The following is a 13,462-nucleotide window of genomic DNA, read 5'->3' as shown; positions in this document are numbered from 1 at the left end:
GTGTGTGTGGCTGTGTTGGCATGAGCAAAGCTTTCCTTCATCTTATTGTGTCGGTTGCATCCAGGCATCCGTCGAACACGTGTCACCCGTCACACCCCATCCATTGTGCATCCATTGGAGAGCCCTGATGGGGGGGGGGAAGGCTTTGCTTCCTGAGCAAGCTCACATGCTAACGATGATGCTGTGCTGCGCTATCTCGGAAGCACGTGCTTCACAACTCCTCCTCCTCCTCATCCTCATCCTCATCTGGTACATCTGAGCTTCATCATGTTCGTGCACATTGAGGGCTGCGTGTTCTTCCGTCGGTAATATCACCGCGTCTGCAGTTTTAAACGTCGGTGAATGACTTTATGAAGGTCCTTGAGTTTCCCACATTGTGATAAGCCATCAAGGGAGGAATTACAAAGTTATTAAGTGACTGTAATATGCTAATGAATTGATTTAAATGTTTTAATGGACATTTAAATTCCTTAGCTGCAGCGCTGTTAAAACATTGCACAGAGCATCCTGATTTTATTTGCCCGGTTTTATGGCAACAATTATTCCTCTCATTCCGGATACCTGCCATGCTAATCACTTCCTCCTACCTTCACTTCCTGATTTCCCTGCAGAGCCACGCTTCATTGGAGTGCGGTGCTGAATGGGCATTCAGCCATATGATCGCTATACAGCTGAACGTTCACTCGCGTGAAATTACCCCCCACCCCCACTGGCTACTAAAGCTCAGCACCTACGAGATGATCTGGAACAGCCGACCCGTGCGTGCCCTGATCCACGACGATGTGGGAGGAGAGAGGAGGACGATGTAAAGGCCGCAGGTCCCTCATTATCGATGTATTACCCTGCAAGGAGCAGCGCTTCGACGTGCTCATGCACGTAGCAGGACCTCCTCCTGTCTGCCTGACTGTCTCTCTGCATTAAACAGTCTGGCTGTTCGGTGTCCGGGACATTCTCAGTTCATCAAAATGTGGTTGGCGGCTCCAAGCAGAGCGTTTCGTGTCTATCTGGGACGCATTCAGCAAACAGCAGGGACCTGCTGAACATCCATCTGATGTCCTCTTGTCTTTAAAGGTTTGTTTCCTCTCCTATAATCTGCTCATTATAGCTGGAGAAACTTCTGCTTGCTAATCACCGGCTTTACGGCACAGGAAAGCAGACATTCAAAGCAATCAGTGCGGCTGCATGAAACACTCTGATTCCCGTCCCTCAGGGACTTTAACATTACATTCAGTAGTTTGAAGTAAAGCCGCGCTGCAGTAGGGTGCTAACTCATTTTGATAATCCAACACAGTTCAATGGAGAACTATTTATAAAGGGAAAAGGGCTGCAGGAGATAATACTTCAGTGGGAGAAGTTGAACTACAGCAAAGCTACCCAGTGGGAAGTTATTTTATTTTATTTTAATAAATGGTAGAAATAGAAAGAAATTGATCAAACTGTCAGCATATATAATAAGAAATAACTATTGCAAAACACATTTCAGTTGAAATGTGTCGGCGAACAGTCGAGTGTCGTGGGACGCATTTGGGTCCTCTGCTATTGGGATCGCTTTGTGTCTTCCAAATGTAAAGAATCCGATGCACGGAGCTCGTGATTGGACAGTAGCTCCCCAGTGACTGGACCGATGAGGCCTTCCATGTTCATGTGTGTAACTGGATGACATTATTCTATTGCTCCAACACAAATGCTCTTCAATCAATGACTGATGGAACGGCATGCTAGAGATGTGTCTCTTTTTCAAGGTCTGACATGTTAAAGATTAGCCTCCAAGCCAATAATGCCACTGATCAGTCGGGGAAACGAGTCCTGCTGTCTCAGAGGGCATTATCGTCTCTGGTTTACTGCATCTTCAATATTGAACAAGAATATATAAGGCAGGGTCGTGGCAATAATGTACCATTAGTTTGGTTGAGTATTTGAAATGTTTGCTGGGTAGACTGAGTCCGGTGAAGGTTCGTTAGTTTTTTTGCCTCGGAGTCCAGACATCCTGAACTTGGAGGATTTGCATGAAATGATTCTACAGATGAAAACGATTGCTGCTGACAATGGAGGCTCCTCAACCGATGCTTGGAAACGACGCCTGATAATCTGGGACTCCTTATCTTCGCTGGGTACGTGAGTAAGAATGGGTGAACCCGTCCATTGTCTCCCTCTGAGCTGGGGGGCAAAAGCTTTACTGAGAGCTATATTTAGAAATAGATTGAGGGCAGATGGTGAATTTCACAAAACCTGTTTAAGGATAATGAACCCTGGTTGGGCAAGGCTTCTCGTTGCTGCAGGGTTAAAGGTCACGCTACGCTTTGCGAGATCACGGACCGGGCCTCGCCCGTGGGACATTTCTGTTTCCTTTCTCAGTTCTCAGACACAATGAGAGTAAGACCAGAGGAGGTACGATGCAGATGATGCCGGAGAAGAAGCCGATGGCCAGTCGGTGCATCTTTCCCTCGGCTTCTGCTGCTTCGTGTCCACGCTGGGTTCATCACCAGAGCTTACTGTCGCCAGACGAAGAAGAATGTGCGTGCCGATTGAGCCTGTAAGCGCTTCCTCATGGCCTGTTATCTGAAAGGAGTAACTCAAAGGCCTCTAATACGCCTGAAGAGGAGGCGTTGGCACGGCAACAGAGGGGCCGGACTCAAGTCCTTCGGTATTCCTGTCATCTTGGATGAAATTATCTCGTAAATTACTGGGACTCTGGGTTTGTGCTTGCAGAGCCTGATGCAGGGGCAGACTGGCCGCTGGCCCCCCATGGCCGCTGCCCCCCCCATGGCCGCTGGCCCCCCATGGCCGCCGTGCCTCAAACCCACGACCTCTGGGTTGCTCGACGCCACAGGCTCATCGCTGGGCTGGTCAGAGTCCAGGGCCGTTTATCAGTAAACGGGGGCCTTTATAACACGCCCCCGGCCTGAGGGCTCCTGAAACTAAACGTGACTTTATCACATTTGCATATGTTAAGCGTTCGTATGGATTACAGTACAGAGAAGAAGAATCTGCAGTGTCCTCATTTGACCCAAAAGAGAGCGCAGGTTGGATATTATATGTGATGTTTTTGTGTTCATTACTTCTTTGATCATAGTGAAATGATAAAACATAATTACTACTTAATTAAACAGCATACGCAGCAGGAAGTTTGGTCTCAGGAGTACAAGAAGAAGCAGCTCGGCCGGTTTTACTAGCAAAACTCATTTCTGTGAGTTTTTTAGTGGCTCCAGCGGGAGCTGCATAAAATCTGAACAATGTCCTCAACTGATCTCTTCTGGGGACACAGAAGTATACGAGCACACCTGACCTTGGCTCCGCCTCTCGCCCATCCTCCTTGCCAGCGCAGCCACCTGTTGGCAGAGCAGGGGCCAGGATAGCAGGATTTAACAGGGACATAATCTGTGACATCACAGTAAGTCCTACTTGCTTCAGTCATTTCCAACAAATCAGGACAAGACATCACAAGATGTGGAGCAACGACTCATTGTTTCCCCGTAGTTTACCCTCGCTGCACATCTTCGTAAGTCTGAGTTTGGATGGTGCGTCCATGGACCAGAGTGGACAATCAGCGGGGACAATCAGCGGGGACAATCAGCGTGGACAACCAGCGTGGACAATCAGTGTGGACACCCAGCGTGGACAACCAGCGTGGACAATCGACGTGGACAACCAGCGTGGACAACCGGCATGGACACCCAGCGTGGACAACCAGCGTGGACAACCGGCGTGGACAATCAGTGTGGACAACCAGCGTGGACACCCAGCGTGGACAACCAGCGTGGACAACCGGCGTGGACAATCAGCGTGGACAACCAGCGGGGACAATCAGCGTGGACAACCAGCATGGACAACCAGTGGGGACAACCAGCATGGACAACCAGCATGGACAACCAGCATGGACAACCGGCGTGGACAACCAGTGGGGACAACCGGCGTGGACAACCAGTGGGGACAACCAGCATGGACAACCAGCATGGACAACCAGCAAGGACAACCAGCATGGACAACCGGCGTGGACAACCAGCGTGGACAACCGGTGTGGACAACCAGCGGGGACAACCAGCGTGGACAACCAGCATACGTATGCGTCCGTATTTTATTGAATACCTCCCGCAGGCAAACATCTATTAGCGTTTAGCTTTGCTTAGCTAACTGCAGCAGCTTCAGCACTTGGAATCACGACAGTGATTATTCAAGCCCCCCCGTCCCCCGTCCCCCGTCCCCCGTCCCACTCGCCTCTCCTGTCCTCTCCTCAGTCTCGGGAGATCTAACTCATCATTTCCCCGGCGGGTTTAATCAATCCTCCACAGTCTGCAGCAGAACAGAGTTGGGATTGAATGAAATGTTTAATCTCCCTGTAATGGTTGTGTTATTTAGGGCAGCAGATCAAGTCAGCAAACTGCCTTAATAATTCAGAGGCTTCCTCATAAACGGGACGGAGCCGGCGTGGTGTGGATCGTGTGCTACACGACAGCAGCCATCTTAATGACTTTGCAGTTTATCATTATTCACAAGAGGAAGCCAATCAATCACTCCCCTTGCATGCTGATGGGCGCCCCGGTGGGGGCGGGGGCGCGGGCATTGTTGAGCACAACAGCCGTCTGCCAAGGATTCTCCTAAAGGGACGCTTGCCTTAATAAAAACGGGCCCGTATTCAAATCTAATCCATTAGAATGTGCCTTCATTATCGCCGTGGGACCCGCTCAATGAACGGGGTCTGGTCCGGTGGCCCCGGTCCGGTCCGGTGACCCTGGTCCGGTGGCCCCGGTCCGGTCCGGTGACCCTGGTCCGGTGGCCCCGGTCTGGTCCGGTGACGCTGCTCCGGTCCGGTGTCCCTGGTCTGGTCCGGTGACGCTGCTCCGGTCCGGTGACCCTGGTCCGGTGGCCCCGGTCCGGTCCGGTGCCAGGGTCGCGTTGGGACTCAGACCACGCAGCTGCTTGCTATCCGAGCCGCTGCCATCGAGGTCGCATCAAGGACGTCCTGAGCGTCCGGCTCCATCCTGAACACGCGTCGTTGCTGTGTTTCAGGTCCGGCTCCATCCTGAATCACGCGTCGTTGCTGTGTTTCAGGTCCGGCTCCATCCTGAACCCGCGTCGTTGCTGTGTTTCAGGTCCGGCTCCATCCTGAATCACGCGTCGTTGCTGTGTTTCAGGTCCGGCTCCATCCTGAATCACTCGTCGTTGCTGTGTTTCAGGTCCGGCTCCATCCTGAATCACGCGTCGTTGCTGTGTTTCAGGTCCGGCTCCATCCTGAATCACTCGTTGTTGCTGTGTTTCAGGTCCGGCTCCATCCTGAACACGCGTCGTTGCTGTGTTTCAGTGGCGCTGCATCGTATCCAATCACTTTTTGTAATTAGCTCGGGCACTTCAGAATGATCTGCAGGCTCACATTACGGCGGATGGATCGCCATGGGCTCGCTCTTCCTTAATTGCAGGTCAGAACCTCCATTTGTACGAGCCGGACCTGATAACTGCAGGCCGCGCTGCTCATTAGGCCCCGCCTCCGTAGCTCTGACTGTGATCCTCCCCGTCACTGTCAGGGGTGTTTCTTTTAAGAGTTAGTCTTCAGCGTGATGAGCGGGGTTGAAGAACAGGATATCGACAACAGGAACTAGCGGATAATTAGCCGTAAGAAGGAACAAAGGATCAATAACGGCCGCTTGCTAAGAGTTTGTTCACGGAGAAAGCTGCGTGAGCGATGGAGAGCGGGACCGTCAGCTTGAACGGGTGGCGCAAGGACGCCAGGGAGGCTCGTCCATCAGGTGGCAGGCCCAGAATGCTGCAACGGAAGCTGCTGTCCATTCCAGAGAAACGCTGCTCTGGGCGCCGGGTAATCCGGATGAAGGACAGCTGACCTCAAGCCTGATCTATAGTGCTGTTAGACCTGCTGCTCGGGTTCAGCCTCGTTCAGTCGTTTCTGCTCTGGTTGTGAACTTACCCACACAGACGAGAGGATGAGGATGGGGATGAGGATGCGTGAGGGACACCCTACCTGACGTGGTCTGACCATAGGGCCCCCTGTGGAGGTTCAAACCAACCCATGAATGATTTAGACGCACTTTCACCTTTGCCTGAGTCTCCTTCTGGAACCAACGTTCTTCAGCGCATTTAAAGAATGAAAAGGCTGATTCAAATTTGACGTGGCACAAAATACCGACGACAAATCCATGATGCATCATCCCAAAGCATGCATGTCTATTTGAGTGCATCTGTCCTTTTTGAAGACAAGACCTTTAAAGGACACATCGGGTCAAGCAAGCGTCCTCTAGATGTCCCTCCTCTACACCACCAAAAACCTGAAGACATTCCCAGCATTCCTCCAGCAGGTCATAGGTTCACGCTGGGTTGTGAGCTCAGCGTGGGCGCCACCTTACCTCACATGCACGACTAGAGGAAGTGGATGCACATGAATAAACAGAGCTTCAAAAGACGTCCAGGGATCCCCGGAGGTTCTCAAAGGTTCTCCAGAGCATCCTCAATCGTGACAAATCAACCCCATAATTGGTCATTATGGATTTGTCTCAACAGAGACACCTTTGAGTTGGAAAGGACAGAACCAAATATTCTACAATCAAGCTGCGCACCTTTTCCTTGATTGCACCGGATGCTTGGGCGTCCTTTCAGTGAAGAATCTGCAGAGCTGACAACGTGAACAAACGGGCGACGGCCCTTAAATGGTGCTTCTTCCAATCCAGAACATCTTGTTTACAACAATCAGCCCGCCATCGGCTACCTCAGACATCACGGCGTCTGAGCCGCCATCAATCTTCGCTTGTTCTTGCTGCATCTCGCCAGCCGGCAGCCCAGACGTCTCTTTTGTTGCTGCAAATGAAAATGTTTTTCATCATCAGCGTTCGGCTCCCGCTGCTACGGCAACGGCGTGATGAGTTTCATCCATGAGCCGTGGCTTCAAAACAGGTGGAAAGAAAATCTCATAAAAAAATGTGAATAATTAAAACGAGGCGAACCACAAATGGAGAGTCAGACCTGGGAGAGAACTGTCCCGCCGCCGTGGCTCTCGTGTTTAGAGCGGCCTTCCTGCTTTTAATTATAACTGATGATCTGAAACTTCACGTTAAATACCGGGACCCCGACTTCCACAGCATTTAAACAGGATCCTCTTTTCAATGTAAAGCCATGAGGCACACAAGCCAGTAGTTTCTAATTATCTTGATGTGAATTATTAATTATACCACTCTGTTAAAAACATAAATGGAGTAATGTGGAAATATGATCAAAAATATATGGTTGTGTATTCTTTCCCTAAAACATACTGTCCATTTCATTCACTTGCAAAGTGGGACCGTTGCACTTTGATGTTTTTGTATTCTTGGACTAGAATATTGCTCTTGAACCATTTTACGCTCCAATCATCACATTAGAAACACGTCGTCAGCACGTATTATTTAGTCAGCAGATAAGAGACTTTACTTGGGATATTCTTCATTTATTATTATTATTAATTTGCAGCTTCTCTTCTTGCTAGTTGATGTAATTAAATGCATAAAAAATGTGACCCCTTATCTGCACTTTGGGGGTACTCGTGCTGCGTTTGCTGGGGGGGGGGGGGGGGGGGGGTAAAACCTTCCGCCCTGAACGCTTCCAGGGTATAAAGCAGAGTGTGCAGAGCTCTTTTACATCCCTCTAAACTTTCCTTGGAAGCTTTCTGCAGAGGTTATCCACAACACGGGGAATTGTCTGCCAGAAGTGGAAGCGTTTTTTGTTTTGTTTTTTACCAGCGGTCACAATTTATAGAGCTTCCTAAGGCATTTTTCATCAAATGCAGGTGCACAAGAAAACGACAGGGACTTTGGTGAGCGCCTCCACGATGCCCGTGAGCCAATGGGAAGCGTTGCCTCTCTCTGAGCGGCGCCACACGGCCAGTTCCAGTTGCTGAGATTGATTCCTCCCTGCTAATCGTTTCATTTTCGCCTAATTCAATAACGGCGTTCTCCCAAGGTACCTTACACATTTATGTGGAGTCTATAATAAAGTCTTGGTGGTTAGATGACTCGAGGATCTCTGGTGGTTTCGTTTGGTGCTAACCCCCCTGTTAACACACTTTATCATGGCAAATGAGACCCGCACTGATGACTCATTCCCAGACTCCTGTGGGGGTTGTAGGCTCGGAGGTTGTTCATGTACAGGTGATGAATTAAATGACTTATTAACCCGATTAACAATCATTTAACTATTCTGGTTTGTGTGGAGAAAAGCCGAACGTATGCATGAACAGTAATTCTGGCTGCAGGATCTGTGGCACCCAGAAAGCAAAGCGGACGATTTCTTCCAGCGTGCATCAAACCCATCCGACCCGTTTCCCGCGGTTCTCTTTACTAATTAGCCGCTGAACTTTGCAGCATTTTTCATTTTCTGCTTGTTGTTTTTGTTAAATCTTGCCAGTCAACCCTTGTGAATTTCATTATACTCACAACCCTCCTTTTTTTGCACATGCAGCCCACACACACACACACACACTCACTCGCAAGTACACCACAGAGAACATCACAAGTAGCTGACGTCAATAGAGCTGTAAGCGCTCTGAGAGCCCCTCAACAGGAGACATTTTTTAACAAGCACACCCACACTCTGCCATCTACAGCCTTGCTATTGGCCAAACACAAGCAACGTGTCACTCGCTGCGCTCCTGGAGGAGGACAGTCGGAAGACAATCGTTTTCTCCTCCTGATGAATCCATTTTGGACGGGCAGAACAAGAGCAGGGCTTCACCCCGTTTAGCAATACCGCAGGAGCTGGAGTCCAACAAGGGCGTCGGGTTTTGGAATTGTGCTATTTGGCTGTTCTATTCAGTGATAATGTCGATGGCCGCATTAGTTTGTTTCTCCCTCCCACCATTTCATTATCTGAGCAATCTCCCAGCACGCCGTCTAATTCCTTTAGACGACAGACTGCTCGCTGCAATGAAAGCCACAGCGATAGAAGCAAAATGGGGGAGGGGGGGGGGGCGCTAACCAGTGCTTGAGACGCGCCCCGGAAACAAGGGGGGGTCATAACTGAGTTTGGGAAGTGCAACCATTATTGGGAGCCGAATCAATACCACTGACCATTTTTCTGTTTCTCTTTGTACCCCTAATTTGCTGACACATTGCAAACAACCCCCAAATTGGAAATAAGAATGGCTCGCGCCCCAGAAAGGGGCAGCTGCTCCACAAGTTCATCTGAGAGTCTCCTGCTTTCTGTGCTTCCTCGAACACAATGTCAGTCGGTCTGATGATGCATGGGGTGGGGCAGAATTCCTGCCGGGGGCGGGGCAGAATTCCTGCAGGGGGCGGGGCAGAATTCCTGCCGGGGGAGGGGCAGAATTCCTGCCGGGGGCGGGGCAGAATTCCTGCCGGGGGCGGGGCAGAATTCCTGCCGGGGGCGGGGCAGAATTCCTGCAGGGGGCGGGGCAGAATTCCTGCCGGGGGAGGGGCAGAATTCCTGCAGGGGGCGGGGCAGAATTCCTGCCGGGGGAGGGGCAGAATTCCTGCCGGGGGCGGGGCAAAATTCCTGCAGGGGGCGGGGCAGAATTCCTGCCGGGGGAGGGGCAGAATTCCTGCAGGGGGCGGGGCAGAATTCCTGCTCTGAGCCTGCATGGGCTCTCGTGAAATGACTTGACGCTCCGAATAAGCCATACATCAACCTGCGGGTTTGTTGCAGTCAGCTGGGGAGTCGGTGATGCCCCCGCTACCATTAATACGGTTACTGCGACTCACCGGGCGCCACCTCCATACACAGAACAAAACAGCCTGGCGAATAGAACCAGGCTGCCTGCTGGGAGCAGGAAAGGCGGCGGCTTGAAAGGAAACTCGTGTGTTTCAGTTGGGAAGCTGGAACGGCGACACGAAGCACGGAACACGACCTTTCGACCTTTCCTCCTCCGTCTTCTGCACTGACACACAGACACGTCTCACAAAGCTTTGATCACACGTCGGTGCTGATTCCGATCCAACCACACACAGCATGGCGGCTTATCTCTCTGGTTTCCTGCACGCCATGCAAGCAGCACGTATCTGGCATTATTGATTGTCTCAGATTGGACTGATAATGTGCTTCTTCTACATTTGGACATTTGAATAATTGAGATAAAAACTAAAAACGAAATAAACAATGAAGCAGATAATGTGGCATTGATCACGGTTGATGGTTCTGCGTGTGCATCCTGAGCAGAGGTCAACACAATAAATTCTAGAAAGCACATTCAGTCGTCACATTTTGTCAACATGTGCATCGTTTAAACGCCTTCAGGCCAGATGAATAAACACGATAAAGCGTGGCTCCTCTGGCCAGATGGCTCCACTCCCCACCCAGACTGCACTTTTAAACGCGCTGGGTGATTTCTAGAAGATATTTTTATGCGCAGGCTGGACAGGGATGGCCCTAAACTCAACCGCTGAGAGTGAATTAAGCAGCTCCTCTGCCACTTGTGATCAGCTCAAAGCAGCGAAACGGCTCGCGGGTTCGTCTTTGCATTTAGCACTGAAGCTTCACACGTGATGCTTTGATTGATTTTCCTCTTGTAGTGATTCACACCTTGGATCTAAACAAGGTGGCAGGACTCAAACCTAAAAGCAGAGTGATATTCAGAAACTAAAAGAAAGAGGGAAAGAGCGGGATCAGCAATTACGGCGAACGTTGGGGTACGAGACGAGCCGTTCATGGGGGTAAGAACTGGCTGATGAACATTTGAGCATTTTTCCATGCCTGAAGGAATTCCATTAACCACACTGATTAAAGTAATCATTGGAGCCGTCGGTGCCTGTCTGGTGCCGTCCCGACCCTCTCAATTACCCAGATCTCCTTGAACTCAATTGTGCACATCAGCACGGGGACTGGGCGGCAGGCGAGCAGGGAGGCTGCGTCTCCGGCGGGGGTCGTGCAGCGAGATGCGTGAGGCGATGCATGAGCATATGGAAGCATCCACCCCCTCTGTTATCGTCAGGATACGGAGGGTGGCTGCATCTTAGCCTAATTACAACAGCGTTGGGTGGCACAGTAACCCTGCACGTGCGCGGTCCCAGAGGGCTGTGGATTGGTCCACCAGCATAGTCCGTTAAATTATCAACCACGAATTAGTAGTGCTAGTCTTAAATAAGGCAACAGGGACACATTCCAAAGGATGCAACAACAACAACATTCTAAATGTGCAATCTGTTGTTGCCCAATGCATTCATTCACCACATGCACCCACACACACACAGTTATTGAGATCAATAACATCTCAAGGTTCTGTCTCTAATAATTCAGATGAAACTGACTGAATAGCTTCCAGTGTTGCCCCACAATGCGCATGCCTCTGCATGTTTCATGACATTGTCACACACTTTGGGAGGCCCGCAGCTTATACGTGCCCTCTTTGCAGCCTCGTCCAACCGTGCACAGCTTCGAGCTGACTGTATTTACCGTAAACACCGAGTCACATTTTGTATACACGCCATCTGATAAGTGATGAAATGCTAATTACAGAAACAAACTGCTAAATCGAATCTAGAGAATGTGAAATGTACTTATTTCCAGCAGCAGCAGCGTTGGAAAATTGTCACTTCCTAGTTAGACTCGTGTAATGAAAATAGCAGCGCACGGCGCCAACGAGAGCAGAGCGGCTCTCAGGCTGGTAATATTCCACAAGAAGAAACTCCAAGACACAAACCGTCAGTCGCCGCCTCTCATCCCGATCTAAAAGGTTACCGTAAGCCCTAAATCAGGGGGGGCTCGTGTGGAGCATGAGGCAACAAGAGCCCAGATATTTCATTGCACTGCTTCGTTGCTCTTCAGAATGCAGATGTTAACCGCAGCATAAACCGCCCCCCAGTTGCATTGTGGGCTCCTGTATAGTTTTTGCAGGCTGCATGACATCACAGTATTAGAAGTGACTAACGGGACATGGAAGCTTCTAAAATGTTATAAATGGAATAATGCTAAACTGGCTGCCCTTCCTTGGTGCTCCCGTTTGTGTTCAGACCCATTGGCTGATTAAAGAAGTATTCGACGCCCCCCCCCCTGTCCACGTTATTGTGGGGCAGAGTGCAGGGTCACAGCAGGCGTAGACGTCGCTGGGAGTCCTGCACACGCCTACGCGTGAAGCGCTAACGAGCTAACGAGTGAATGTAACCAAATCATCCTCCAATCAGCATCAATCTCTTATAATTGCATGCAGCCTGGTTTCTGTAGCACCTGAGAAACAACAGAAGCATTGAATCGCTGTCAAAAAGCTGTCGACACTCTGGCATCCCATCGGTCACCGACGCCGGGCATCGGTTATGATTCACATCCGCGGCTCCGTGCGTGACACATCCACAGTCACCCCCCCCCCGAGACTCCTCATCCACCAAATGGTGCCGTCTGCTCTCATGCTGTGCATCCACGGAGAGAGGAGCAGTGACATTAAGTGAAAATGACTCGGAAACACAATTATTTCAGTGTTGCTTATGTAACCACAGGGAGTTGGAATGAAGCTAAAGAGTGACAGTCTGCACGTCCCGTCGCTTTGGGCATCTGTCAGGAAATGGTGACGCTAACAAAGAGAACGACGGGACGGGGAACAACTCGTCCTGCACCTGCAGCTTGTTTAGCATGCTAGCAAACAGCGTTCTGCTAATGTTTGCAGGCTCAGACATGGCAGTAAAGCAGCTGGTTGGATATTGGTTTCATCACACTGGTACTCAAACACGGACACCAGCGTGCCCTTCTCGCCATCGGACAGGAAAAGGAGCCTTTATCTTATTCCCCCAAAGAAAAGGAACATTTCTGTTATTCCCACAAAGAAAAGGAACGTTTCTGTTATTCCCACAAAGAATAGGAACGTTTCTGTTATTCCCACAAATACCTTTTTTCCATTCTTTTTAATACCAAAGGGAAAAAGTAACTATCAACGATACATTTTAAAAACATATTGACATTATTTAACTGCAAAAAAAGATGAGAATGGGGGCGACTCCAGTTGGAGTCCCCCCAAAAAGAAAAAGAAAAGTCAAGCAGGGTTTCCAAATGTACGAACTAAAAAATAAACATAAAAACACAGAACTATTTAAGAAACCGATCAGAACCGACAGAAATGGGTCTGAATGACGCCACTCCACTCCCTGAACGCAGCAGCGCTGCGTCTTTATCGGGGGCCGAACTCGCCAGCTTTGTCCAGTTGCCCAAACAACATTCAATTTAATGTCAATTAATGATGTGCGGCGAAATGATCGGCGTGTTGCGAGCCAAGCAGCCCTGTGGATGCTGCTAAGGCATAAAGAGACACCCTCAGATAACACTCGCTGATTGAAACCAATTGATTCCGATTCTCACTGAGTCCCTGGATGGCCTTTAAAGTGGGGAATATATCATTCTGTTCTTATCAGCCGGATCATGCTGATTTAATTACCTGGAACAGGAAAGCGCACCAATCCAAGTCAGAAATGCGCCGCCTTCGCATCATCGCCAACCAGCCACAGGTTTCCTCGTGAGCACATGTTATGGTCCTGACATCATGTTTATT

This window comes from Brachionichthys hirsutus, chromosome 24, assembly GCF_040956055.1.
Source record: "Brachionichthys hirsutus isolate HB-005 chromosome 24, CSIRO-AGI_Bhir_v1, whole genome shotgun sequence".
NCBI lineage: Eukaryota > Metazoa > Chordata > Actinopteri > Lophiiformes > Brachionichthyidae > Brachionichthys > Brachionichthys hirsutus.
The sequence above is the reverse complement of the archived record's forward strand: the minus strand, read 5'-3'. Positions refer to the sequence as shown.